The sequence below is a fragment of the Microcebus murinus genome, chromosome 1 (genome assembly GCF_040939455.1).
Source record: "Microcebus murinus isolate Inina chromosome 1, M.murinus_Inina_mat1.0, whole genome shotgun sequence".
In the NCBI taxonomy this organism is placed as follows: Eukaryota; Metazoa; Chordata; class Mammalia; order Primates; family Cheirogaleidae; genus Microcebus; species Microcebus murinus.
In genome coordinates this window covers 119,398,661-119,426,328 of record NC_134104.1, presented here as the reverse complement: position 1 = coordinate 119,426,328, position 27,668 = coordinate 119,398,661, and the positions used below count along the sequence as shown (strand labels likewise).

The following is a 27,668-nucleotide window of genomic DNA, read 5'->3' as shown; positions in this document are numbered from 1 at the left end:
TTTTTCTTTTGGACCTCTGAGAACTTTCCTTCCAAAGCTCAGGGTAGTTTTGATGTGATTGTTGTTATAAATCATTTGTCAGGACGACTTGACTTAATACAGATGCAGTATGTTTTTTAAAACATAGTTTAATAATTTTACAATTTACTTACCTTTATAATAGGGAAAAATACCAAATGTTCTCTATGGACGTCAGAAAATTAAATGATTAGTTGATAAATAAAATTGAAGGGAACTCTTCAAATCACTGAACATTTAACAAGTTCCTCATAAATACTTTGCTGTGCTGTTTGAGGAGGACAACTGACAGGGCCAAATATGACATTTAAAGATTTCAGGTAACAGTTATGTCTGGATGATCCACAGTTTAAACTGTTTCAAAGATAGAACTTACAGTCTTCCATTCAAAACTGATTCCATATGCTAAATTTGTTTTGGTGTCATTACCATGCTTTCAATTACTGAGACACTAAACTTGGTTTTATTTCTATGCATGGCCACTTGTTGCCAGTGATTTTTATCTCTAAGCTACTTGCCAGCCTTTTGCTGAGTTTTCTGCCTGTTTTTTTTTGTCCCTACTTAGTATGTTCTGCTTGTGGCCTAAATCTTAAAATAATGGTTCAAACACTCCTCATCGTTCAAAAACCAGGCATAGCTCTCTGTTACTACAGAGTATAGTTCAGAATTCATAGCCTTCTTTCTAACAGTCTGCTCAAAACCTATTTTTCTGATGCCAATATTATTTCTCTATAGGAGCTGTCCACTCTAACCTAACCAATCTCTTTGTCTATTATACTTTGTCTTTTTCTACCTTTTTATAGTTTCTGTTGAGACTTTGAGTGCATATGCATAGGCTGCCTATTTAAATCAATCTTCCTTCTTTCCTTTTCTTCCTTTCTTTCTTTATTATAACTTTTTGAGACAGGGTCTCTCTCTGTTGCCTCTCTGTTGGGCTAGAGTGCCATGACATCAGCCTAGCTCACAGCAACCTCAAATGCCTGAGCTCAAGTGCTTCTCCTTCCTCAGCCTCCCAGTAGCTGGGACTATAGGCGTACACCACCATGCCTGGCTAATTTTTTCTGTTTTTAGTAGAGATCGAGTCTCAGTCTTGCTAAGGCTGTCTTGAACTTCTGACCTCAAGCTATCCTCCTGCGTCAGTATCCCAGAGTGCTAGGAATATAGGCCTGAGCCACCTTGTCTGGCCTATTTAAATTTTTTTCCCCCTAAATTACCTAGCAAATGGAGTAAAATTTTGTTTGTTTCATTTTTGGTCCTTCATTTCTTTGTGTTGTTTCTTTCCTTTGAACCCATACTTCTTATTGTTTTTGCCATTCCCTTGGTTTGAATCCTATGTAGACTCATCTCAGTTTCATAGAACATCATTGCAGGAATGTTGGAATCCAACCTTCTATTTTATAGATGGGGAAACTGAAATACATACAGAATACCTGCATATTAAAATTCACATATCTAGTGATGGGGGCAGAGCTGAGACTCAACCTTGACCTTTTAACTCAAGTTCTGTGTATTCTTTATGAAACTATATAACTTCTCATTATGTAGGTCATTTTGCATTATTTGCTTTATATTATTTTTCATTTTGTGTGTTTATGCCTTCTCATATAGATTGAAAACTTCTTGAGGGCAGGGGTACCTTGGTGACTTGCATCATAAAGTATTTTAACAATTAAGGTCTATTTGGAGTCTTCCTGTGCTTTTTAGATTTATTATCAGCAGTAACAAAAATAATGTCATTTCTGCATTTGAGTCCTGTGATCCGCTAGAACATGAACTGGATCCCTTACAGGTTTTACAGCTGGAATTTAGTTTGTCTGTTTGAATCTCGATAAAGGGAATGAATTTTTGCTGCCCTTGAACATAGATGAAAAACAGTGTAGTGATTTGGAGGAAATCTCTGGAGGGCTTATCACAGTAACTAATGTAATGATCTAGCAAAATGTTCTCTTTGTTAGAAAAGTAACACTTCACATTTTGTTACTGTTATCTTATTCATGTGTTAAGAATCAGCAGTACATCTGCCTGTTGAGCAAAATATTTGAAAAATCATTTGTTCTGTTTGGTGAGTTAGAGAGCTTTAATATATTCTCCATTTCCCCCACCTCTTAACTCTAAGGTTTCTGTTAATAGAAGTAGCATAGGTTTGCCTTGCTATTTTTCTTACATATTTGTAGTTTTTTTCTTACATTTTAGTTTAATGCTATGAGACAGCATGGAAAACTATCAGGGTGAAATCTTTCTGGAGGGAATGAATGCTTACTCTTTTGGTCTGTTTTTCATCTAGTTTTGGGTTGTTAATAATTGCTTGTTTTTATTTGTTTAAACTATCAGCTGAACGAAACTGTTGAAACACTGATTCTCTTCTTCCTTATTCCTGAAATTGTACTAAGTTTTGCTGAATTGGACGTGAATATAGTATGAATGGTTTTTGCTTTTGTTTAGGTGATCAACTGAATAAACAAAGCAGTGAGAGTATGTGGAAGTTCTGTAGGGAATAGGATGCTTCTCCAAAGGCTTTCTTTTTTTTTTTTTAAGAATCAGTCTTCCAAAATTTTTGGCATATATTTTCAAATCATGTTGCTGTGTAGATCAACTCAAATAATAGATGTAACCAAGAATTTGATATGTCATGAACTTTTTAAGTATTCCAGCTGTACTGCAGAAACATTTTATTAATTTTACAAAGCATTGGAAAATTTTCCTTGGAGATGCTTGATCACTTTTAGGTGCTACATGTTCTTGAATAATATTTTCTATTTTTAGAAACATTTGTAATATGTAGTGTACAACCCCTCTGCATCTGAGTGGGGCCCTGGGAAATCCAGTTACTTTTATTTTTGTTTCTTTTAATTTCTTATCCATGTTCTTAAAAGAGGCCTTATAGGCCTTGTATGATTTGGCTTTTGCCTCTCCTGCTGTTATCCCTTTCTTCTTTGGGCCTTAAATAGTCAACCTCTTTTTTTTTTTTTTTTTTTGCCTTAGAGCCTGTGAACATCTTCTTCCTCCTGGGGCAGATGGCTTCTTTAGGTTGATTAGTATTAAGTGTGGCTACTAGTAACAGACACCAGATAACAATTTTTCTGTCACACTGGAGAAGTAGATTCAGAGTTGGCATGGCATTCATTTATTAAATTTATTTCCAGGGGTGTGTGCGTGTGCTCACTGTTATAAATAACTCTGAAATAAAGATCTTTGTGTATAAGGCTTGAACATTTTTTCCTTTTGATTGAGTTCCTGTTGTGGGATTCAATTGAAAATCTCATTAATTTCTTTTTAAAAAACTTGTTTAAAAAAAAGTACCTTTAAATTGTTTTTATTGCAAAGTGCACAAATTTAAATGTATAGCTCAATGGATTTTTGTAAGTGTAGACTTCCATATAGTTGTCACCCAAATCAAGGTATAGAACATTTCTAGTGCTCTAGAAGTCTCTTTTGTGTCCCCTCCCAATCAGTTTTCCCTCCGCTCCCCGAAGTAATCATTATTTTAACCTTTATCACCATAAATTATTTTTGCCTGTTCTTAGACTTGATGTAAATGGAATCATACGCTCTTGTGGATGGCTATTTTTGCTTAACATTGTGTTTGTGAAATTAATCGTGATGTTGGGTGCAACAGTACTTTGATGGTAGTATTCCAATTAAAAAATTTTTTTACCATTGATGTAAATTTTTATATTTGGTTTGTTTCCACTTTTAAGCTATTGTGAATAAAGCTGCTGTGAACATTCATTTGGAAATCTTTTAGTGGATATGGATACTTACTACTTTTGGTTACTTATACCTGGGTGTAAAATTGTGCTGTCCTTAGCAGTTTTTCAACCTGCTTGAACTGCTCCTCTGTAACTGACACATAGTTTTATGGGATTTGTCCACTTACCATAAAACTAGTGACTGCCTTTGTCTTTCTCCTGTGTTAAATCTTTTATTTTCTGTGAAAATTGTGTAGTGTTTTTATTATTATTATTATATTTTTTTGGTTTAACATCTCTATTTGATGGAGTGTATGTAACACAGTAGATTCTTGTGAAAGATTGAGATCTTACATTAATGAAAACCTTTTTTTTTTTTTTTTTTTTGGTTTTTTTACTTGATTTGGTTGGGTACCTGTTCTAGGTTGAAAATAATTTGCCTTCAGAATTCAAGTAATTTGCTCCGTTGTTTTCTAGCTTGTCATCCTTTTGAGAAGTCTAAAGACATTTGGATTCTTTATTGTAAAAATGTTTTTTGCCTTTGTTGAATTTTGTTGTTCTATATTCTGAAATTTCTTGAGAATGTGACTTGCTGTACATCAATTTTTGTTTTCCTGGATTTTCATTGTACCTTTTAGATCTGCAAAAGTATATTCATTAGTTCTGGGAAATTTTCTCGAATTATTATATTGATGATTTATAACAGTCCTAGTAGTCTAATATAACAAAATACCACAGAGTGGGTTTCTTAAACAACAGAAATCTGTTTTCTCAGTTTTGGAGCCTATAGTTCAAGAATAAGATGCCATCAGGTTAGTTTCTGATGAGTCTTGTCTTCCTGGCTTGTAGACAGCTGTCTTCTTGCTGTGTCTTCACATAGGTTTTCCATGGAGAGAGATCTGTTGTCTTTTTGGATTAGGGCCTCATCCTTATGACTTCATTTAATCTTAATTACCTCCTTAAAGGCCTTATTTCCAATACAGTTATATTGGAGGTTAAGGTTTCACCAAAAGAATTGGAAAGGGGGGACACCGTTCATAACAGTGGTTTTCTCCCATTTCTTTCTTTCTTTTTTTTTTTTTTTTGAGACAGAGTCTCACTTTGTTGCCCAGGCTAGAGTGAGTGCCATGGCGTCAGCCTAGCTCACAGCAACCTCAAACTCCTGGCTCAAGCAATCCTCCTGCCTCAGCCTCCCAAGTAGCTGGGACTACAGGCATGCGCCACCATGCCCGGCTAATTTTTTCTCTATATATTATTTGGCCAATTAATTTCTTTCTATTTATAGTAGAGACCGGGTCTCGCTGTTGCTCAGGCTGGTTTCGAACTCCTGACCTCGAGCAATCCGCCCACCTCGGCCTCCCAGAGAGCTAGGATTACAGGCGTGAGCCACCGCGCCAGTCTCTCCCATTTCTTTTGTTTATTTTTCCTTAAACTTATGTCATTTGTTTGGATCTCTTAGATTGGTTTTCTAATTTTCTTTTTTTCTCCATTGTTCATTTCCTAGTCTGTTTGCTTTATTTTATTTGGGAGGTGTCTTTTATTTTCTAAGCCTTCTGTTGAGTTTTTTATTTTTGCTGTCAAGATTCTGATTTCTCAAGAGCTCTTTTTGTTTTGTTAAAAATTTCTCTTGGCCAGATGTGTTGGCTTGAACCTTGTAATCCTAGCACTTTGAGAGGCTGAGGTCAGAGGATTGGTTGAGCTCAGGAGTTCAAGACCAGCCTGAGCAACATGACAAGGCCTTGTCTCTACAAAAAACAGAAAAATTAGCCAGGCATGGTGGTGTGCTTCTATTGTTCCGGCTACTCGGGAGGCGAGGCAGGAGGATCAGTTGAGTCCAGGAGTTTGAGGTTGCGGTGAGCTAACTAGCCTGTGTGACAGAGTGAGACCCTGTCTCAAAAAAGAAAAGAAAAAAAATTTATATAGCATTCTGTGCTTTTTCATGGATGTAATATGTTCTCTAATTTCTGAGGCTATAAAGGACTTTTAAAAAAACCTTTCACCTTTCAGTCTGTTTCTTCTAAATTGGTTTTTCTCCATTTGTTTTGGTCTTTTTTATGTCAGAAGCTTACTTAAGTTGTCAAATCCTTGCGTGATCGATATCTAAATTGATTGGGATCTATAGACTTTGAATGTCATTGCATGGTGGTCCAAGTGAGCCATTTTTTGAGAAAGCCCTGATGTCCAGGAGGTGTTTCCTTTGGGTTAGGTTCATGAGGGAAAACTCAATTTGCCTGAGGGCTGAAGGTAGCCACTAGTTGTTTTTTGTTTTGGTAAAAGGGAGTGGATTGCTCATTCCCCCACTTTTGGTAGTGTACATAGATCTTTAATTATATTTGGTGGACTCCTAGTTCAGGGACTCTTTAAAATAAAACATCCAAAGTACTGAAATAATAAGTAAGTAAGTAAATAAATAAATAAATAAATAAATAAAATAAAACAGCTATGGGCTGTGGGGAAAAACAAGTGAAAAGAACATTATAAATTTTTTTTTAAAAAAGCAACCCTTTCAAGAGAATAACAGACTTCTGTTAGAGTGGAATAAATAGCCAACCACTGGGCAGGTAGATTTGGGCAACTCCTGAGTTTAACTGCTTTTCAGACAGCTTTCATCCAAGTCTTCTTATTAACTTCCTCTTCTTCCAGTTCAGACAGTACCTCATGTTGCTAGTTCCTGAATCTTTCAAGGATTCCAAGGTATAAATTGGGTTTTTCAGTTTCTGGCATAGGCTTCACCTTTTTGGAATTCATTAAATGAGTTAGTTACCAGTTGTCTACCTTGTCTTTTAGCACCTGAAATTTTGTTACTATTGTTTGCTTTTTTTGGATATTTTGCCCTTGTGGGTTAATTTCTTTTAAAAAAAAAGTTTTATATATTAAATCCACTATTTTAATGGGAAACACTCAGAAACTCTATTTGTATTGCCCCAAGATAAGATGGTTTTTACTTTTTTAAAGGGTTGGGGGGAAAAGAATATGTAAGAGAGACTCTGTGGCCCACAAAGCCTAAAATATTTACTGTCTGGTTCTTTAAAAAAAAAAAAGTTTGCCTATTTTGTCCTTTTTATAAAGCTCCAGATTTCCTTTAATAAAGCTGTTTCTAGACTATTTCTACCTTTATTCCTACAAAGAAGCTTCAGTTTACAATCCTGGAACTTCCTGAAGCTATTTAATTTACTCTAGTGCATATATGGAAGTTAGAAGTAATAATTTGTAGGATATACTCAGAGATGAGATACTTCTTTAATGTAAAATCTTATGAAGAGTAGGAAAAGCAAAATGTTGAAGAAATAAAACATACAACATCAAATATGTATATGTATTCATCGTTCTTTGTCTTGCCATCTAAGTGCAGGTAGGAGGCTTATATATTTTGAAGAACCTTATATATTTTGAAGAACTGGAAAAGGAGCAGTTGTTAGCCTAAAAGAACAGGCCAAAATCATATTTTAAATGAGCCATTTTTATTAGCCCTCTTTATAGTTGGCAAATGATAGCTGGAGGAATAAATTGGCTGTAGGTAAGAAGCTATTCAAGACAGTAATATACACGTGCATGTATATACACACATATGTATGTATATGTGTCTGTATTTTTCCCCCTGATATCAATCAAAAATGAGAGGGAGAATTAATGTGGTCCACATGTTATAGTAGGAGAAACAGGGATTACATTATTATAGGAAGTAAATTTACTTAAAAGTCCTGGCTTCTGGAAAGTTCAGTTATGTTTAGTTTTAATTATATGAGCAGTCTCATCCAGGTTTCTTGTATAATCATTTCTTTCATTCTCCTAAATGATACATCTTTATTATTTATCACTGTTATTTTCTAGACTTACCTCTATGAACATGCAAACTCATGCACACTTTTTAAACGTAGGGTCAATGCTACATCTTGTTTTTCAACTTGGCTTCTATGAACATCCTAAATATATAAATCTAAAGGTTTTAGAGTCAGACAATTTAGATTCTAGCCTAGGGTCCATCACTTACTATTTGTTTGGGCTTAGGTTTCTATAAGCCTCATTTTTTCTGATTTTTAATATGGGATTAATACCCAATACAAGGATTACTGTAAGGCTTCAGTGAGAATTCATGAATCAGTGTAACCACTGAGCAATATTTGATGTACGTGAAGAGCTTATTTGGATCTCCTCTCTCTAAGATTAATTTCTAAATGTTAAATAACTGGGTTCAAAGATATAGATGCTTAAAATGTTGCTAACTGTTGTCAAACTGGTCCCCAGAAAAAAAAATCAGTTTACACCTTTACCATGGTGTTTCTTAACTCTGCATTATTATCCTTCCTAATCTTTGCCAACCTAGTAGGCAAAACATTGACAACTAAAAGAATTAGACAAATCCATAAGCATAATATGGGATATTTAACTATAAATCTGAGTAATTAGTGAAACAATAAGATAAAGTCAAAAGAATATAAACTATTTGAACAATATGATTAACATATGAATCTAATTGAAACACATTGAACATTTCACCCAACACCTGCAGAAAATGCAGATTTTTTTCAAGTGCCTGTGGAAATTTTTCCCCAGACTGACCTATGCTGGACATTAAAAAAGATTAAAGTAATCAATTCTAGAATATGCTTTCTGACATGTTGCAATTAAGCCAGAAATCAATTACAAAAAAAAAAAAGAAAAAATTGTCAGCTGTTTGAAAATTAAACCATATACTCCTGAGTAACTCAGGGATTAGAGAAAAAATAACATTAAACTATTTTGAAATAAACAATGAAAATATGGTATAACTTAAGGGATACGGGTAAAACCATGCTTAAAGAAAAGTTTATAGCCTTAAAATCCATGCATTAAAAAGAATAAAGGCTAGGAGTGGCATATTCACTTCAACCCACATTCCACTGGTTAGAAATGAGTCCTGTGATCCCACTTAACTTCATGGATGGCTGGGAAATGTATATAGCACTGTGCAAATGATGCAGATATTAGTGAATACTAGCAGTCTCTGTCTTTTATGTGTCTATGTATGTATGTATTTGTTTTTGGAGACAAAGGTCTTACCCTATTGCCCAGGCTGGTCTTGAACTCTTGGGCTCGGGCGATCTTCCCTTCTCACCTTTTCAGTAGCTGGGACTGTAGGTGTGTTTTACTATGTCTGGCTCTCAACCTTTAGTGACTTCTTATTATGTGTAGAATTAAATTGGCCTTTGTCTCTTGTTCCAACTTTACATTATACTACTTTTTCCCTTATTCTCTAGCCACATTGTGAGGCTTTTTCCCTCCTAGCACCTGTGTGCTTTGCAGTTTCCTTTGCTTGGAGCACTCTACTTAAAATATTTACACAACTGCCTCCTCTTCATCCTGGAAGTGTCAGCTTAAATTCCATTTCTAACAAAAACCTCTAACTAAAGTAGCGCTCCTATTCTCTGTCCTTCATGATAGCACTGTGCTTCTCTCTGTCAGTATCACAATTTATAATTATTTGAAAAAATTTTGTTTCTTCTGCTAGAAAGAGACGTCTATCTTGCTCACTATTGTATCCCTGCAGCATCCATCTGGTGCTTAGGATACACTAGTCATTCATTAAATATGTTGTAGTAATGAATGAATATTATGTAGAACAGACTGCAATTGAGAGAGTGAATTACAACCAAGGGCACTTATGATGTTAATAATTTCAGTGAGTTGGTGAAGGCTTGGGTTTTAGTGGTGTCAGTGTCAATAGAAGAGAAATGGATGGATGAGAGATATTTCAAAGGAAAACCGACACAAATTGACATGTGACTTAAGGGGAGGCTAGGTAAATGGGAAGTAGTGTTTTGTGATGAACAAATTGGTGAAGAGGATAGAAAAGCTGGGGTTTTGGAGATAATGATGAATTGGGATTGATGCATGTTAAATTTGATGTGATAGCAAGACATTCAAGTAGAAATGTTGAGGAACAATAAGTTGGGTTAGAGAATACAATTGGAATTACAGATTTGGGAGTCAATTAGCCAGAGATGATAAGATGAAACCATAAAAATGGATGAGCTATCTAGAGGGCAGATACTGAGAAGAGCAGATGGCTGAAGGGGAGGAAAAAGAGGAGCCAGAAATGGAAACCAGAAGTAGGTGGAGAGGAGGGAGGAGACCAATTTAATGTAGGGTTAAGAAAACCAATAAAGAGTTTCAGGAAAGAGGGGGGATTAGTTTGGCTACCTGTAATCTAACTATTTCTTGTGATATATATTTGACAGTTCTGAAATGTTACCTTCCATGAAGTAGTTAGAGATCAGAGGGTACGTTGGGCTTTCTTCTTTGTATAGGAAAATGTAGCTTAATGAAAATGATAAGAGTACAGCTTTGAGTTGTTTTTTGTTGTTGTTGTTGTTTCGTTTTGTTTTGTTTTTCTTGAGACAGAGTCTCACTCTGTTGCCTGGACTAGAGTGCTATGTTGTCAGCCTAGCTGACCACAACCTCAAACTCCTGGGCTCAAGCAGTCCTCCTGCCTCAGCCTCCTGGTTAGCTGGGACTACAGCTGTGTGCCACCATGCCCAGCTATTTTTTTCTGTTTTTTTTTTTTTTGTCCAGCTAATTTCTTTCTATTTTTAGTAGAGACAGGTTCTCACTCTTGCTGAGGCTGGTTTTGAACATCTGACCTCAAGCTATCCTCTTGCCTTGGCTTCTCAGAGTGCTAGGATTATAGGCATGGGCCACCATGCCCGACCAGCTTTGAGTTTGTCTTTTAGAGATATACACTTAAATGTTTATGGATGAAAATATTTATTTTTTAGAGGTATATAATGAAATATTTACAAACAAGAAGGTGTGGTTCAAAATAATCCAGTGGGGAGGAGTAGGTGAGAGAATATGGGTAGAACAAGTGGCCATAAGTGGATGATTATAGCAAAGTGATGGATTTAGGGGATTTGCTCTCTTCTATAATGTGAGTTTGAAATGTTATATAATACAAATTATAAAAGGAGGGAATTGGCTTTTTTGTTTGTTTGTTTGTTTGTTTGTTTTTGAGATAGAGTCTTGCTCTGTTGCCTGGACTTGAGTGGAGTGGCATCATCATAGCTCACTGCAAACCCTCAAACTCCTGTGCTCAAGTGATCCTCTTGCCTCAGCCTCCAAAGTAGCAGGGTACTACAGGTGCACACCGTGATGCCCAGCTGATTTGCCTATTTTTGTCGAGATGAGGTCTCACTATGTTGCTTAGGCTGGTCTTGAAATCCTGTCCTCAGGCATTCTTCCCACCTGGACCCCCCAAAGTGCTGGGATTACAGGCTTGAGCCACTGTGCCCCACCAAACTTCTGAAGCCTTAGTTTCTTCACTTATGAAATGGTGATATTATTATTTACTTCATAAGGTTGCTGTGGTGATTAATAACATCGTATTATAAGTCCTTAGCATACTTGTTCTGTGTATTAAGTGTCCACTAAACATTTCTGAAGTGAAATACAGTGAGACATACATTTAGGCATCAAAGTTGAGGATTTTGTAGAGGGAGAAAAGACTTCTGGGCTTGTTTTAGCAACTTTTCTTAAGTCTTATGTTCTTTTTAGAATGTTACAGTGGGTTAGAATTGATAACTTAAAAGCTTTCATAGAGTTAACATTGGTTTATTTTGACATGTTTTTAGTAGGAATTTTTTGATCTGAAAGTGTACAAAGTCATACCAATACAATGGTAGTTCATCTGTTTGTGCTTCTTAACCACATCCTTTTACTGAATCTTATTCCGGAAGCATTTATAACACAGATGTCCTTTAGAAAGGCATTGCCCTTTAAAGTAGTTTGAGAGTAAATTTTTATTTAACATTAAAATGAAATGAGGGAATATTTAAAATTAAGCATAGCTTAATCAAATTGCATTACCACTAACTTCTTAGAGCACCTGACAATTTTTTTGGTAGTAAAACTTGGATATGGATAGTATACAGTTGTCTCTTGGTATCTAGATTACTTATAATACCTAATAACATTGTAAATGGTATGTAAATAGTTGTTTACTGTATAGTTTAGGCTCCGGGAATAATGACAAGGGAAAAACTCTGTTTGTGTTCAGTACAGACACTTTTTTTCCTGAATATTTTCCATCCTTGGTTGGTTGGATCCATGAATGTGAAACCCATGGATACAGAGGGTTGACTGTACTGAGAAATTCCAGTCTTAGTCTATAGACGTCATACAATTTTGTTTCCAGGTAAACAAGAGAGCCCGCAACACAAGGGAAGGAGGGAGCTTTCTTTCTTGCATATCTTCATTCTCATCTTTTTAAAGTTTGTTCATCTTTTTGTTTAGGGAACTTTGAGTTAGCTGGGCAGAGTTTGAATTGTCCTCTAGCTTCACAGTCAGTCATTTTTTTTTTCTGTCTTTTTATTTTATTTCACATTTTTGGAGATGAGGTCTCACTATATTGCCTAAGCTGGAGTGCAGGACAGTGGCTCTTCATAGGCACTGTCACTGCTTTCTGCAGTCTGGCCTCAAGCAATCCTCCCACCTCAGCCTCCGGTCAATGCCACTGTGCCTGGCATTTTTTTTTTTTTTCTGTTTTAACATAAGATGGAAAAAAGCTATTGTTGCTTTTCTCCTGATCAAGAGCAGTCTAAGTAAGAATAGTAGTTTAGAATAGAGGTTAAGAAGGCAGGAAGGTAAGGAAGGAAGTGTTTAAAAATGAAGGAAGGGAGGAGACAAGAAAGTTGAGAGATAATTGGTGAGAAGAGCTATCTGAAGTTTATCTTTCCCTTTGCCTCAGATATCAGCTTGCAGTGAGTAGTTGAAAATTGCTTTGCCAATAGCATATAATTGGTGACTTTTAGATTATTTGCTACCTGGAACAGACATAAATTCTTTAACATAACATTTTGATACAACTGTCATTGAATTTATATTTCCATACAGTTAGTGGCAGAATTTTTAACATTAGGTAGGAGGATAGGACAGCGAAGGACAACTGTGTAGCAGGCATTGTACTAATAATATGTTTTACATATTATTTATCCTTACAGCAACCCTGTAGGTAGATGTTACCAAAGCAGAGAGGTTATATAACTTGTTCAATGTTACACAGATAGTAAATGACAGAGCAAGAATTTAAATGGTAGTGTTTCCGTTCTCCTCTAGTTATCTTTTATTCATCCCTGTGTTTCGTTTTATAATTCCATTCGGTCATTAGTCTTGTTTGCTTAAAAAAAGCTTTATTGAGATATAATTCACATACGATACAGTTCATCTGTTTATATAGTTTAGTGGCTTTTAGTATATGAACAGGGTTGTGCAACCTTCACCACAATATTAGAATGTTTTATCACCCCAAAAGGAGACCCCATAGTCATTAGTTGTTGCCCCCAACTTCCCTCCCCTCAGTCCTAGTCCACCACTAGTCTTTTTGTCGCTATAGATTTGCTCATTCTGGGCCTTTCATATAAAGGGAATCATACACTATGTGGTCTTTTGTGACTGCTATCTTTCACTTACCTTGCTATCTTTGAAGGTTCATTTGCGTTATAGCAAATATCAGTACTTCATTCCTTTTTATTGCTGAATAATATTCCTTTGCATGAAGATACTACATTTTTTTTTTTAATTTTTTTTTTTTTACAAAGTCTTAGGGTCCTAGAGATACTACATTTTATCTATCCATTCTTGTTTATGGGCATTTGGACTGTTTCTTTCTTTGGGTTATTATAAATAGCCCAAAGCCCAAATAGCCTAGTAGCTCTGCTACTGTTAACATTTATGTACATGGTTTTTAGAAATTATTGTTGTAAGATACACATAACATAAAACTTACCATTTTAACCTTTTTTTGGAGACAGAGTCTTGCTCTGTCACCCAGACTGGAGTGCAGTGGTGGTGTGCTCATAGCTTACTGTAATCTTGAACTCCTGGGCTCAAGCAATTCTCCTGCCTCAGCCTTCCTAGTATCTGGGACTACAAGCGCATGCCACCATGCCCAGCCAATTAAAAAACATTTTATTATTTTGTAGAGACAGGGTTTTGCTATGTTGCCCAGGCTAGTCTTAAATTCCTGGCCTCAAAGGATCCTCCCGCCTTGGCCTCCCAGAGTGCCGGGATTATAGCCCATTTTAATTACTTTTAAGTGTGCAGTTCAGTATTGTTAAGTACGTTCACATTGTTGTGCAAACATTACCATCATCTAGAACTTTTTCATTTTTGCCACTTGAAACTCTGTACCCATTAAACTCCCAAGTCTCCCATCCTCTTAGGCCCTGACAACTACCATTCAACTTTTGTCTCTATGAATTTGACCATTCTAGCAACCTCATGTAAATTAAATCATACAGTATTTTGTCCTTTTGTGACTGGCTTGTTTCATTCAGCATGTCTTCAAGGTTTATCCATGTTGTAGCATGATGCATGTTTTTTCTTAAGGCTGATAATATTCCATTGAATCTGTATATCACATTTTGTTTAGCCATTCAACTGATGATGGACACTTTGGTTACTTCCACCTTTTGCCTATTGTGAATAATCCTGTTAGCAACATGGGTGTACAAATATCTGTTTGAGGCCCTGCTTTTACTTCTTTTGGCTATATACCCAGTAGTGAAATTGCTGGATCATATGGTAATTGTTTTAATTTTGTGAAGAACTGCTATATGTTTTCTACAGTGGCTATACCATCTTATATTCCCACCAGCAAAGCACAAGGTTCTGATATCTCTCCACCAACACTTGTTATTTTCTGTTTTTTGTTGATGATAGCGTTCCTAATGGTGTGAAGTAGTAGTATTTCATTGTGGTTTTGATTTGCATTTCCCTGAGGGCTAATGAGGAGCATCTTTTCAGGTGCTTATTGGCCATTTGTGTATGTTCTTTGAAGACATGTCTGTTTAAGTCCTTTGCCCATTTTTTATTGGATTATTTAGCTTTTGTTATTGAGTTCTAAGAGTTTTTTTTATATATTTTTGAATTTCAATCCCTTATCAGATATGATTTCCAAATATTTTCTCCTTTCTGTGGGTTGCCTTTTCACTCTGTTAGTATAGTATCCTTTGATGCACAAAAGATTTTTAAAAGATTTTAATTTTGATTTAGTCCAACTTACCTATTTTTTTTTTTTTTTTGCTGCTTTTGGTATCTTGGATTATGTGGGTGGGGCCAGTCTAACTACAAGTGTCCTTATAAGAAGGAGTTAGGAATGTCAGTCTAAGAAAGAGATTTGATGATAAAAGCAGAAGTCTTGATGTGGCCAGGAGCTAAGTAAGGAATAAAGCAGCTTCTAAGAGCTGGAAAAATCAAGGAAATAGATTTTTCCCTGCAGTCTCCTAAAGGAGTGCAAGCTTCTATTGTAGCTCTGTAACACCTGTTTCAGATTATAAGATAACAAATTTGTGGGGTGTTTTTAAAAATTATTGTAGGTACATAATAGTGGTATATATAGAGTACATGCGATGTTTTGATACAGGCGTACAATGTGAATTAATCAAATCAGAGTAAAGGGCTATCTGTCACCTCAGGCATTTAACTTCTCTTTCTGTTAGGAACATTTCAACTCCACTCTTTTAGTTATTTTAAAGTATACCCTAACTTACTGTTGATTATAGTTACTTTATTGTGCTATCAAATATTGTTCATTCTATCTAACTATATTTTCCCACCCATTAACCATCCCTACTTTATCCCTCCCTCTCTGCTACCTTTCCTATCCTTCCCTCCCTCTAGAATGTTAACCATCATTCTTCTGTCTCTGTGAGATCAGTTGTTTTTAATATTTAGCTCCCACATATGAGTGAGAACACACAAGATTTGTCTTTCTGTGCTTGGCTTCACTTAACATAATGTTCTCTAGTTCCATCCATGTTGTTGCAAACGGCAGGATTTCGTTCTTTTTTTTGTGGCTATATTATATCCCATTGTGTATATGTACCACAGTTTCTTTATCTGTTCATCCGTTGATGGACACTTAGGTTGATTTCATATCTTGGCTCTTGTGAATAGTGCTGCAATAAACATGGGAGTGCAGGTATCTTTTGAATATACCAATTTCCTTTCTTTTGTATATATACCTAGCAGTGGTATTGCTGGAACATATAGTAGTTCTATTTTTAGTTTTTTGAGGAAAGTCCATACTCTTCTAGTCCATAGTGATTGCATGAATCTGCATTCTTACCAACAGTGTCGAGGATTCTTCTTTCTCCACATCCCTGTTAGCATTTGTCATTGCCTATCTTTTTTATAAAAGACATTTTAACTGGAGTGAGATGATATCTCATTGTAGTTTCGATTTGCACTTCTCTGATGACTAATGATATTGAGCATTTTCTCATATACTGTTGGCTATTTGTGTGTCTTTTGAGAAATGTCTATTCAGATCCTTTGCTCATTTTTAATTGGATTATGTGATTTTTTTTTCCTATTGAGTTGGAGCTCCTTATATATTCTAGTTATTAATCCCTTGTCAGAGGGGATAGTTTGCAGATATTTTCTCCCATTCTGTGAGTTGTCTCTTCCCTTTGTTGATTGTTTCCTTTGCTTTGCAGAAGCTCTTTAGCTTTAATGTGATCCCATTTGGCCAATTTTGCTTTGGTTGCCTGTGTTTCGGGCATGTTACTCAAGAAGTCTTTGCCCAGACCAATGTCCTGGAGTGTTTCCCCAATGTTTTCTTTCAGTAGTTTCATAGTTTCTGGTCTTAGATTTAAGTGTTTAATCCATTTGATTTGATTTTTATATATAGCGAGAGAGAGGGTCTTGTTTCATATGGATATGGATATCCAGTTTTCCCAGCACTGTTCATTGAAGAGACTATCCTTTCGCCACTGTATGTTCTTGGCACCTTTGTTGAAGATAAATTCACTAGAGATGTGTGGCTTTATTTCTGGGTTCTTTATTCTGTTCCATTGGTCTTTGTGTCTGTTGTTATACCAGTACCACGCTGTTTTAGTTACTACAGCTCTGTAGTATAATTTGAAGTCAGGTAATATGATTCCTCCAGTTTTGTTCCTTTTGCTCAGGATGGCTTTGGCTATTCTGGGTCTTTTGTGGTTCCATATAAATTTTAGGATTAATTTTTCTATTTTCTGTGAAGAATGTCGTTGGTATTTTGATACAGATTGCATTGAATTGTAGATTGGTAGTATGGACATTTTATTATAACAATATTGATTCTTCCCATGAGCATGGAATATCTTTCTAATGTTTTGTCTCCTTCAGCTTATTTATCAATGTTTTATAGTTTGTGTATCTGTTGTTGGTTTTTTGATTTGAGGTTACCATGAAGCTTGCTAAAAACACTTTATAACTAATTATTTTAAACATGACAACTCTGCTTACAAATGCTTACAAATGAACAAATAAGCAAAGAGAAATCTAACAGAAATTCTGCCTTTTAATCTCATCCCCTCTGCTTTTTAACTTTGCTGTTTCCATCAATGTCTTTTTATAATATCTATCAAACAGTTGTTATTTTTAATAGGTTTGTCTTTTGGTCTTCCTACTCCAGATATAAGTGGTTTATACACTGCAGGTAGAGCAGTAGAATATTATGTATTTGTGTCCTTACTGTTACCAGTGAGTTGTATACCTTCAGAAAATTTCTTAGTTGTTCATTAATGTCCTTTTTCTTTCAGATTGAAGAACTCGTTCTTTTAGCATTTTTTGTAGGACAGGTCTGGTTTTAATGCAATCGCTCAGCTTTTGTTTGTCCAGGAAAGTCTTTATTTTTCCTTCATGTTTGAAAGATATTTTTGCAGGATATAATATTCTAGGGTTAAGTTTTTTTCCTTCAGCACTTTGAATATATCATGCCATTCTCTTTTGCCCTGTAAGGTTTCCACTGAAAATCTAAGCCAGATGTATTGGAGCTCCTTTATATGTTGTTATTATTTTTTTCTTGTTTCCTGTAGGACCTTTTCTTTATCTGTGACCTTTGGGAGCTTGATTATTAAATACCTTGAGGTAGCCTTGTTTGGGTTAAATCTGCTTGGTGTCTATGGCCTTCTTGTACCTGAATATTAATATTCTTTCTAGGTTTAGAAAGTTTTCTTTTTTTATTTTTTTGAATAAACTTTCTACCCCAATCTCTCTCTCCCTTTTCTTTAAGGCCAATTTAAATTTAGATTTGCTCTTTTGAGGCTATTTTTAGATCTTACAGACATGCTTCATTTTTATCCTTTCTTGTATTTTGGCCGTGTATTTTCAAATAGCCTGCCTTCAAGCTTACTACTTCTCTATTTGGTTTGGTTAATTCTGCTGTTGCAAGACTCTTAATGCATTTTTCAATTTGTCAGTTAAATACTTAAGCTCTAGAATTTCTGCTTGATTTTATAAAAAATTATTTTAATCTCTTTGTTATATTTCTCTGATAGGCTTTTGAATTCCTTCTCTGTGTTGTCCTGAAGTTCATTGAGCTTCTTCAGGACAGCTATTTTGAATTCTTTGAAAGGTCACCTATTACTATCACTCTGGGATTGGTCACTCGTATCTTATTTAGTTTGTCTGGTGAGGTCATGTCTTCCTGGATGTTCTTCTTATGGATGTTTGTCGATGTCTGAGCATTGAAGAGTCAGGTATTTATTTTAATATTCCCAGTCTGGGCTTGCTTGAATCCATCCTTTTTGAGAAGGCTTTCCAGATACTCAAATGGAATTGAGTGTTGTGGTCTAAATCTCTGATCATTGCAACTATATCGGCACTGGGGGTGCCCCAAGCCCAGTAACACTGACTTTTGCAGGCTCCTGGTGGCACTGCCTTGGTGAGCTTAGGTAAGATACAAGAGAATTCCCTGTACCAGGCAAAGCCTCTCACTCTATTCACTCACTCTCTGTGCTGGGCTGCTGGAGTTAGGGGAGGAGTGATGTGGGCACTCCCTTGTGGCCATCAGTGCCAGGACACCTGAAGCCAGCCCAGTCTCAACCAAAGCCAGTGTTGACTATTGCCAGATTACTCTGATGTTTTACTCAGAGCCCACGGGATCAAGGCAGCATGTTTCCCTCTGGCCCAGGGTGGGCCCATAAATGCTGTTCATGAACTAAGGCCTGGACTCAGGGGCCTCAGGAGTCTGCTTGGTGCTTTATTTTACTGTGGGTGAGCTGGTACCCAAATTGCAAATTCACTTTCCCTCTCTGGGACGCACAGATTCTCCCTCCTTTTGGTGTGCTGGCACTGCACAGCCTAGGGGAATGGGGGAGGAGTGGCATAGCCAATGCAAGACTGTCTTTTCTGCCCTCTTCAGTGCCTCTTTCCTTGATTATAATGTACTGTATCCGGAAAGACCAGAAGGATAATTTCTTAATTGAGTTTTTTTTTTTTTTTTTTTTTTTTTTTTGAGACAGAGTCTCACTTTGTTGCCCAGGCTAGAGTGAGTGCCGTGGCATTAGCCTGGCTCACAGCAACCTCAATCTCCGGGGCTCAGCGATCCTACTGCCTCAGCCTCCCGAGTAGCTGGGACTACAGGCATGCGCCACCATGCCCAGCTAATTTTTTGTATATATATTTTTAGTTGGTCAATTAATTTATTTCTATTTTTGGTAGAGACGGGGTCTCGCTCAGGCTGGTTTCGAACTCCTGACCTTGAGCAATCCGCCCGCCTCGGCCTCCCAAAGTGCTAGGATTACAGGTGTGAGCCACCACGCCCGGCCCTTAATTGAGTTTTTAATGCACCACTTCATCATTTTGTTAATCTGGCAGTTTCTGAGTGATGTGATATATGATAGGTAGGACCAGTGGGTGCCATGGCCACATTCTTAATGTTATATCTCCTTCACCATTAAATGTGACCTTTGGTTTGAGGTGATGGTAAGATAAATCTCATATTGGTAAAGTAGACATTTTGAAGCCTTGAATGTACTGTAAGTGTTGAGAGATAGTCTGGGCAAGCAGGTCAAACCCATTTCTAGAATAAGGGTAAATTTTGCTTTCCCCAGAGTGCAAAGGTCCATCCCCATCATGCCACTTGGTCAGCTCTACGTCATAACAAGTTGTGCTTTGCATTCTGCAGTGATACCAACAAGTTGTGCTTTGCATTCTGCAGTGATACCAATTAGAACACTTTATTACATTTTTCAAAAATAAGTTGATGTTTCTGATAACAGGGTATCTGATGAATAAAAGTTTTAAATTTTAACATAGTCAATTGCATGATTCCATTTATATGGAATTCAAGAAAAGGCAAACTGTAGTGACAGAAAGCTCGTCAGTATTTGTTAAGGAGGAAGAGGATTGACTGTAAAGCTGCACAAAGGAACTTTGACAGGTGATGGAAGTATTTTAGATCTTGATTGTGGTGTGGGTTACACAATTGTATACATTTGTTGAAACTCAATAAATTAGTTTTGTATGTGAATTATATCTCAAAGTTGATTTTAAAAAAGGAGTTAATATACTCATTTATCAGTCTTTTCCATGTTATTTTTTCCTTTGTGTTTTATGCTTTTTAATTTTTAAGTTTGAGAAATTCTCCCCTATGTTAGGATTTTTTTCCCTGATTTTCCATTTTATTAATTTCTGCTCTTTGTTTCCCTTATTGTCTTGAGATAAGGTTTAATAAGGCACACAGCTACTGAAGAGACGGTCATGAAGGAAAAGTTTTGAGTCGTTGTTACTTAGAAACAAGAGGCAGGTATGTCATGTCTTGCAGGGTCACATGGGAAAGCACCACGGTCCGGTCAGGAGGCAGGAGATGGGAGGAGGAAATCATGGGCCAGATCCTTTATTGTGATTTTTATGGAAAGGAATGGGCAAGATAGGTAGGCAAGTTTGAATAAATTGAGGATTGGATAGTTTGAATAATTTTAGTGGGTTGTGGGATATAGGGGTGGTCCCTATTGTCAGGTACCTGGCTCTGGGATAATTTTAGGGCAGCAGGAATATTGTCTTGGTGCATGAGTTATTTAAAGGAGATGGTTAGGGCCGGGCGCTGTGGCTCACGCCTGTAATCCTAGCTCTTGGGAGGCCGAGGCGGGCGGATTGCTCAAGGTCAGGAGTTCAAAACCAGCCTGAGCAAGAGCGAGACCCCGTCTCTACTATAAATAGAAAGAAATTAATTGGCCAACTGATATATATATAAAAAATTAGCCGGGCATGGTGGCGCATGCCTGTAGTCCCAGCTACCCGGGAGGCTGAGGCAGAAGGATCACTCGAGCCCAGGAGTTTGAGGTTGCTGTGAGCTAGGCTGACGCCACGGCACTCACTCTAGCCTGGGCAACAAAGTGAGACTCTGTCTCAAAAAAAAAAAAAAAAAAAATAAAGGAGATGGTTATAGGGATGTTGGGCTCTCCATTGGTTGGTTGCATATCACAGGCCAGTTGTTTGCTATCTCTAGTAATTAACCCTGGGGCGGGGGGGGGGTGGGGGGAGGGGGGTTCCCTCATAGGTCCATAGGGTCCCAAGATGTCAAAGCATTGTAAAATAGAGAAAATAAAAAAACATAATTAATGTACTTATGCTTTCTTTAGGGTTACTCGTTTTTTCCCCAGTTTCTTGATTGATAATATATTGAGCATATTCCATCTGTTGTCTTTGTTACCAGAACATTAATGCTGTAATTTTAGCTGAGCTCTACATTTTGATAGCATAGTACGTTTGCGATTCAGTTCTTATTTTTATAGTTTTTATTATGATTTTCAAACTTATTTAGGAGTCCATTTTTAAATTTCTAAACATTTAAAAAATGTTTTGTTGGTGATTTCAACATTATATTGTGGTCAGAGGATGTGGAAATATAAGTTCCTTGAAATTTTTTTTTGTTTTCCTTTGTGATTTTAATATATGATCAGTTTGTTAAAATGTTCCATGTATAATTGAAAATAATTTTTTTTTGTTTGGAGAGTTCTCTATATAATTGTTGGATCAAACTTATTAATGAATTTTGTGGCTCAAGTCTTCTGTATCCTTACTGATGTTTTGACTTTCTGATAGATGAGTTTCTAATATAAGTAAATTAGAGGCTCATGCAGTGGTTGAAGATGAATTTTTTTAGAATTCTTTTTGCATTATTTACTTTGAGAGGTATGTATAAGGTTTTGATATGTTTTCTTAGTTTATTCTTTTATTACTATATATATATCATACCTCTCCATACTTACTAGCATTGCCTTAAAATTGTTTGATGTTAAAATTGCTACAACCACCTTTTTTTGTAGTGTGTGCCAAAATATTTTTTAATTAATTTTTCATTTTCATTCATTTCATCCTTTTTGTCAGTGTTTTAGTTGACTCTTATAAGCAGCTTTAGTTGAATTTTGTGTGTGTGTATATATATATGTATATATATACACACACACACATATATTTATCTAATCTTGATAACTTGTTATAAATGAACTAATGAACTAAATTTATTTGTCTTTTTTTTTTTTTTGAGACAGAGCCTCACTCTGTTGCCCAGGCTATAGTACAGTGGTGTCATCATAGCTCACTGCAACCTCAAACACCTGAGCTCAAGCAATCCTCCTGCCTCAGCCTCCCAAGTAGCTGGGACAATGGGTGCTGCCACCAAGCTGAGGTTAATTTTTCTATATTCTGTAGAGATGGGGTCTCACTGTTGCTCAGGCTGGTCTTGAACTCCTGACCTAAAGTGATCTTCCTGCTTAGGCCTCCCAAAGTGCCAGAATTACAGGTGTGAGCAACCATGCCTGGCCCATTTACTTCTATTTTGATTGTGATATATATAGATTTATTTTTGTCTTCATGTTTACCTTTATCATACTTTTTCTTTGTTTTTCTTCTTCCCTGCCTCTTTTTTCTAATTTTTGATGTATAATAATTTACACATATGTGATATTTTGTTACATGCATAAAATGCATAACGATCAAGTCAGAGTATTTGGAATATCCATCACCTTGAGTATTTGTCATTTCTATGTGTTGGGAAGATTCTAAGTCCTCTCTTCTAGCTACTTTGAAATACATAATGCATTGCTGCTAACTATAGTCATCCTACTTTGCTATTGAACATTAGAACTTACACTTTCTGTCTAATTGTATGTCTGTACCTATTAACTAAACCCTCTTTACACCCTTCCCAGCCTCTGGTAACTATCATTCTTCTCTCTACCTCCATGAGATCAACTTTTTGGCTGCTACATATGAGTGAGAGCATGTGATATTATTTGTGTTTATGTGCCTAGCTTATTTCATTTAATATGATGTTAACCTGCAGTTCCATCCACGTTGCTGCAAATGACATGATTTTATTCTTTTTTATGGCTGAGTAGTATTCCATGTTTATATATGCCACATTTTATCTTTCCCTTCATTGATGGATACTTAGGTTGATTTCATATCTTTGCTGTTGGGAATAATGCTATGATAAACATGCAAGTGCAGGTATCCCTTTAAAATGTTTTCCCTGTTTTCTTCAAGTGATTTTCTTCCCTGTTGGGGTCTTACGTTTAAGTCTTTAATCCATCTTGAGTTGATTTTTGTATATAGTGGGAGGGGTCCAGTTTCATTCTTCTGCATGTGGATATCCAATTTTCCCAACACCCATTTATTAAAGAGAATGTCCTTTCCTCAATGTATTTTCTTGGCACCATTGTCAAAAATTAGTTTGTAGTAAATATTAGGTTTTTAAATATGAAATGTCTAATTTCCTTAAGTACTAAGTTTGACAGTTGATATCACAGACATTTTACTTTGACATTTCTTGTTATGTTTTTATTGTGAAGGCACATCCTTAGTTTTGCAGATGGACATTTTGGCTTGTGATTATCTTTCAAATATTTTTTTTTTTGGAGCAGTTTTTGTGAAACCATGGATAAGTCAAAAATCTGTGTTATTTTCAAATATGAGTTCTATTGTGGAACCAATGCAGTGCAGGCAGCTCGAAATATCAATGAGTTGTTTGGGAAGGATGTGGCTAATGAATGCATAGTTCCTTGATGATTTGAGAAGTTCTGGTGATTGTAATCTTGCAAGTGATCCATATGGGTGACCTGAGATCAAGGTGGATAATGATGGACTGAAAGCTATAGTGGAAGCTGTTGTCGTGACATATCATGTTTATTGATTTGCATGTATTGAATTATCCTTGGATCCCTGTAATAAGTCCCCTTTGATTATGGTGTATTATTTTTTTTGATGTGCTGTTGGATTTGGTTTGCTAGTATTTTGGTGAGGATTTTTGTGTCTGTATTCATCAGAGATATTGGCTTTTAGTTTTCTTTTTTTCTTGTGCCCTTTTTGGGTTTTGGTATCAGATAATGTGGGCCTCATAGAATGCGTTATGGAGAATTCTCTCATTTTCAGTTTTTTTGGAGTAGTTTGAGGAGAATAGGTGTTAGTTCTTCTTTGAATGTGTTTGGTATAATTTGGCAGTGAAGCCATCTGGCCCTGAACTTTGCTTTGTTGGATGACTTTTTATTACTGATTCAGTCTCGTTACTCTTTATTGATCTGTTCAGGTTTTCTATTTCTTCTTGATTCAATCTTGGTAGGTTGTATGTGTCAAGGAATTTGTCCATTTCCTCTAGGTTTTCCAGTTTATAATAGTCTCTGATGTACATTTCAGGTCCAAGCACCTGTGAAAAAAAAAGTCTCAGGCTTGAAGCTCTTATTCAAGGGGGGGGGGCATGGGCAATATATGTAACCTTAACACTTGTACCCCCATAATACGCTAAAAAAAAGTCTCTGATGACTTTTTGAATTCTATGGTATCAGTTATAGTGTCTCCTTTTTCATTTCTAATTTTGTCTATTGGGGTCTTTTCTCTTTTTTTCTTGGTTAGTCTGGCAAGTAGTTTCTTCATTTTTGTCTGTCTTTTCAAGGAATCATCTTGTCGTTTTGTTGCTCATCTGTAACTTTTTTGTTTTTTAAGAGATAAGGTCTTTCTCTTACACAGGCTGGCATGCACCGGTGCCATCATAGCTCACTGTAGCCTCAAACTCCTGAGCTGAAGCAATCCTTCCATCTTAAGCTCCAGAGTAGCTAGGACTACATGTGCACATCATCATGACTAGCTAAGTTTTTAGAAATTTTTTTGTAGAGATAGGGTCTTGCTATGTTGCTTGAGTTTGTTGCTTGAACTCCTGGCCTCAATTGATCCTCCACCTCAGCCTCCCAAAGTGCTGGGATTACAGGTGTCAATCACTGTGCCCAACCTGTAATTTTTAGAAATCTGTTTCATTTAGTTCTATTCTGATCTTTATTTTCTTCTGCTAATTTTTGATTGTATAGCCTTTATTCCTTTCTTTCTTTCATTGTTTATCATTATGGTTTGGTGGTTTTCTGTGGTGGTAACATTTGATTGTTTGCTCTTGGGTATGTTCTATCAGTGCTCTATTTTTATATTTCTGTGTTTTTACGATGGTATATATTGTTCTTTTGCTTCTGGTATAGGACTCCCTTAAGCATTTCTTGTAGGGCTGGTCAGTGGTGGTGAATTTTCCCAGCTTTTGCTTATCTAGGAAAGACTATTTCTTCTTCATTTATGAAGAATAACTTTAGTGGCTATATTATCCTTGGCTAGCAGGTTTTTTCCCACCCCCAGCATTTTGAATGCATCATCCTGTTCTCTCTTGGCCTATAAGGTTTCTGCTGAGAAGTTTGCTGTTAGTCTGATGGGTGTTCCTTTTTAAGTGACTGTATGCTTTTCTCTTACTGATTTTAGAATTCTCTCTTTGTCTTTTGACAGTTTGACTATAATGTGTTTTGAAGAAGATCTTTTTGAATTGTATTTATCTAGATATCTCTGAGCCTCTTGTATCTGGCTGTCTAAATTTCTTGCTAGACTTGGGAGGTTTTCATCTATTATTTCCTTCAGTAGGTTTTTGAACCCTGTCTTTGGAGCAATGCCTTTGTGTGGTCTCCAGGAAGCCCTATATGTTAATCTCAGGGCCTGTGAAGGTCAAGGGGCTCTCCCATTGCTAGGATTATAGGAGTCTATGGTAGGGTTGTGAACTGCTTATGCTGGGTGTCTGTTTCTTATCTTTCTTCTCGTTGGGGAGCCTCTCTAGACCTCCAGCTGATCCCGGCTGAGCAGGCTGCCTTGCTTCCCTCTCCTTTTTTTTTTTTTTTGCTTTTAGTGCTTCCCATCACTTCTCTGTTGAATTCTAGTGTTCTTTCTTAGATCTATTTGAAGTGTGATTATCTACTTGTTATTTTGGTTCCTCTCCATGGAAGAGGTGAGTACCAGATGCATCTAGCCAGCCATCTTGAAGCCCTATCATTTCCTTTTTTTAATGAATCTATAATTGAATACTGTCTGTAACTTAATCTATAACAAAGTAGGAACATAGAATCTTCCCTATTGTACTTATTCCTTCAAGTATTATATCCTTCGTTATGTGGCATCATTCCTACTCCCCAGATCCTTGTGTGCCTAATATGCTGGAAACTGATGATATTGTAATAAATGAGAGAGAGAGAATCCTTAAGCAAACATTTTATAATCTATTCTCTTCTGGAATATTGTTTCTATCTCAGTAGTAATGGTGTTCCCAAGAGTAGCATTGAAAATGTTTACCATTCAAAAGTACACCAAATTAAAATATAGCAAAAAAAATTATAGTAATAATAAACAAGTTTCAGAATAGAAAAGCATGTGGTTCTTTATATTAGCAAAACAGTCTGTTTACAAAGGGCACAGATATACTACAAAACATTATGACTTTGTCATATTAATATTCCTTCACCAGTATCTGCAGGGATTCATTATAGTTTTAATAATTGGTTGAATCACCATACATTTTTAAGATTAGTTTTAAAAAAATATTAGAATGGATATTGCATGCCTTTTCTAAATAAAAAGTAACAGAGTTTTAAAAGGTAATGCTTTGCTCAAAAATGAACTAAATTTATCTGTAGAAATAGTGGACTAGAAGTATAGCTTAGGAGGTGGTGCTTAATAAGAGGTATTTGCGTTGTGGAGGCACTGCCCTTCTGAATGGATTGATGCCATTATTGCAGGAGTGGTTTTGTCCCTCCCTAAGTGATGCCTTCTGTCTTGTTATTATGCAGCAAGAAGGCCTTCACCAGATGCTGGCACCTTGACCTTGGACTTCCCAGCCTCTAGAACTGTGTGGAAGTAAATTTCTCTTTATAAATTATCCTGTCTTAGGGATTGTGTTATAACAGGACACAAAAGAACTGACAGAGACAGGCAAAAGTTAGGTAGAATTACAGAGAAAGGAGTGACTAACTTTGTTCAGAGATGTCCGGGCAGCTGGTGCAGAGAAAACAAATGTTGGCTGAGTCTTAAGAAATATGTAGGAGTTTGCTGAGGGAGAAACAGCATACCAGACTGAGGACTGAAACACCATGAAGGGAACTAAAAGTCCTATTGTTAATTCTGTAAACGTTAATTACCACATGCATCCTATTCTGTTGAGGTGCCAAGGACACAAAATGAACTGAGGCTATTTCCTCTTACAGCTTGCTATATTATAAATAAAGGAGACAGTTATTTAAACAGCCAATTTCAATGTCAGGATGTTGAGTGCTTTAATAAAATAAATGTCCCATGTGAGCTTGAGAACAATGTGAATTCTGTTGTTGGGTAGAGTATTCTCTGTATGTTAGATCCAGTGGGTTTATGTGTTAAGTCTTCTGTTTCCATACTTTTGTCTGATTGTTCTGTCCATTATTGAGAGTGGGATATTGAAGTCTGTGGTGATTATTGTAAAGCTGTCTTATTTTTCCATTATATTGTTAGTTTTTGCTTTATATATTTTGATAGCCTGTCATTAGGTATGTAGATGTTTATAATTGTTATAACTTCTTGCTATGTTGAACCTTTCATTAATAGATAATATTCTTCTTTTTCTCTTGTAAACGTTTTTGGTTTGTACTCTGTGATGTCTGATGTTAATACAGCCACCCTCTGTTCTCTTTTGGTTACTGTTTGCATGGACTATCCCATCCTTACACATTCAACCTATCTGTCTTTGGATCTAAAGTTGAGTCTCTCCAAATAATACATATTTGGAACTTTGAATAAAAATTTATCCTTATCCGTTTTTTTATTGGAAATTTTAATCCATTTATATTAGATTTGTTACTGATTAGGAGAGACTTCTGTCATTTTGCTATTTGT

At 36.2% G+C, this 27,668-nt stretch overlaps 1 protein-coding gene across 3 annotated transcripts in view; it reads left to right on the top strand.

Annotated features, from left to right (window-relative positions):
• The window catches only part of NCK1 (NCK adaptor protein 1), a 93,061-nt gene that overhangs the window by 1,507 nt on the left and 63,886 nt on the right, over positions 1–27,668 (top strand). The gene's annotated exons all lie outside the window — the stretch shown is intronic.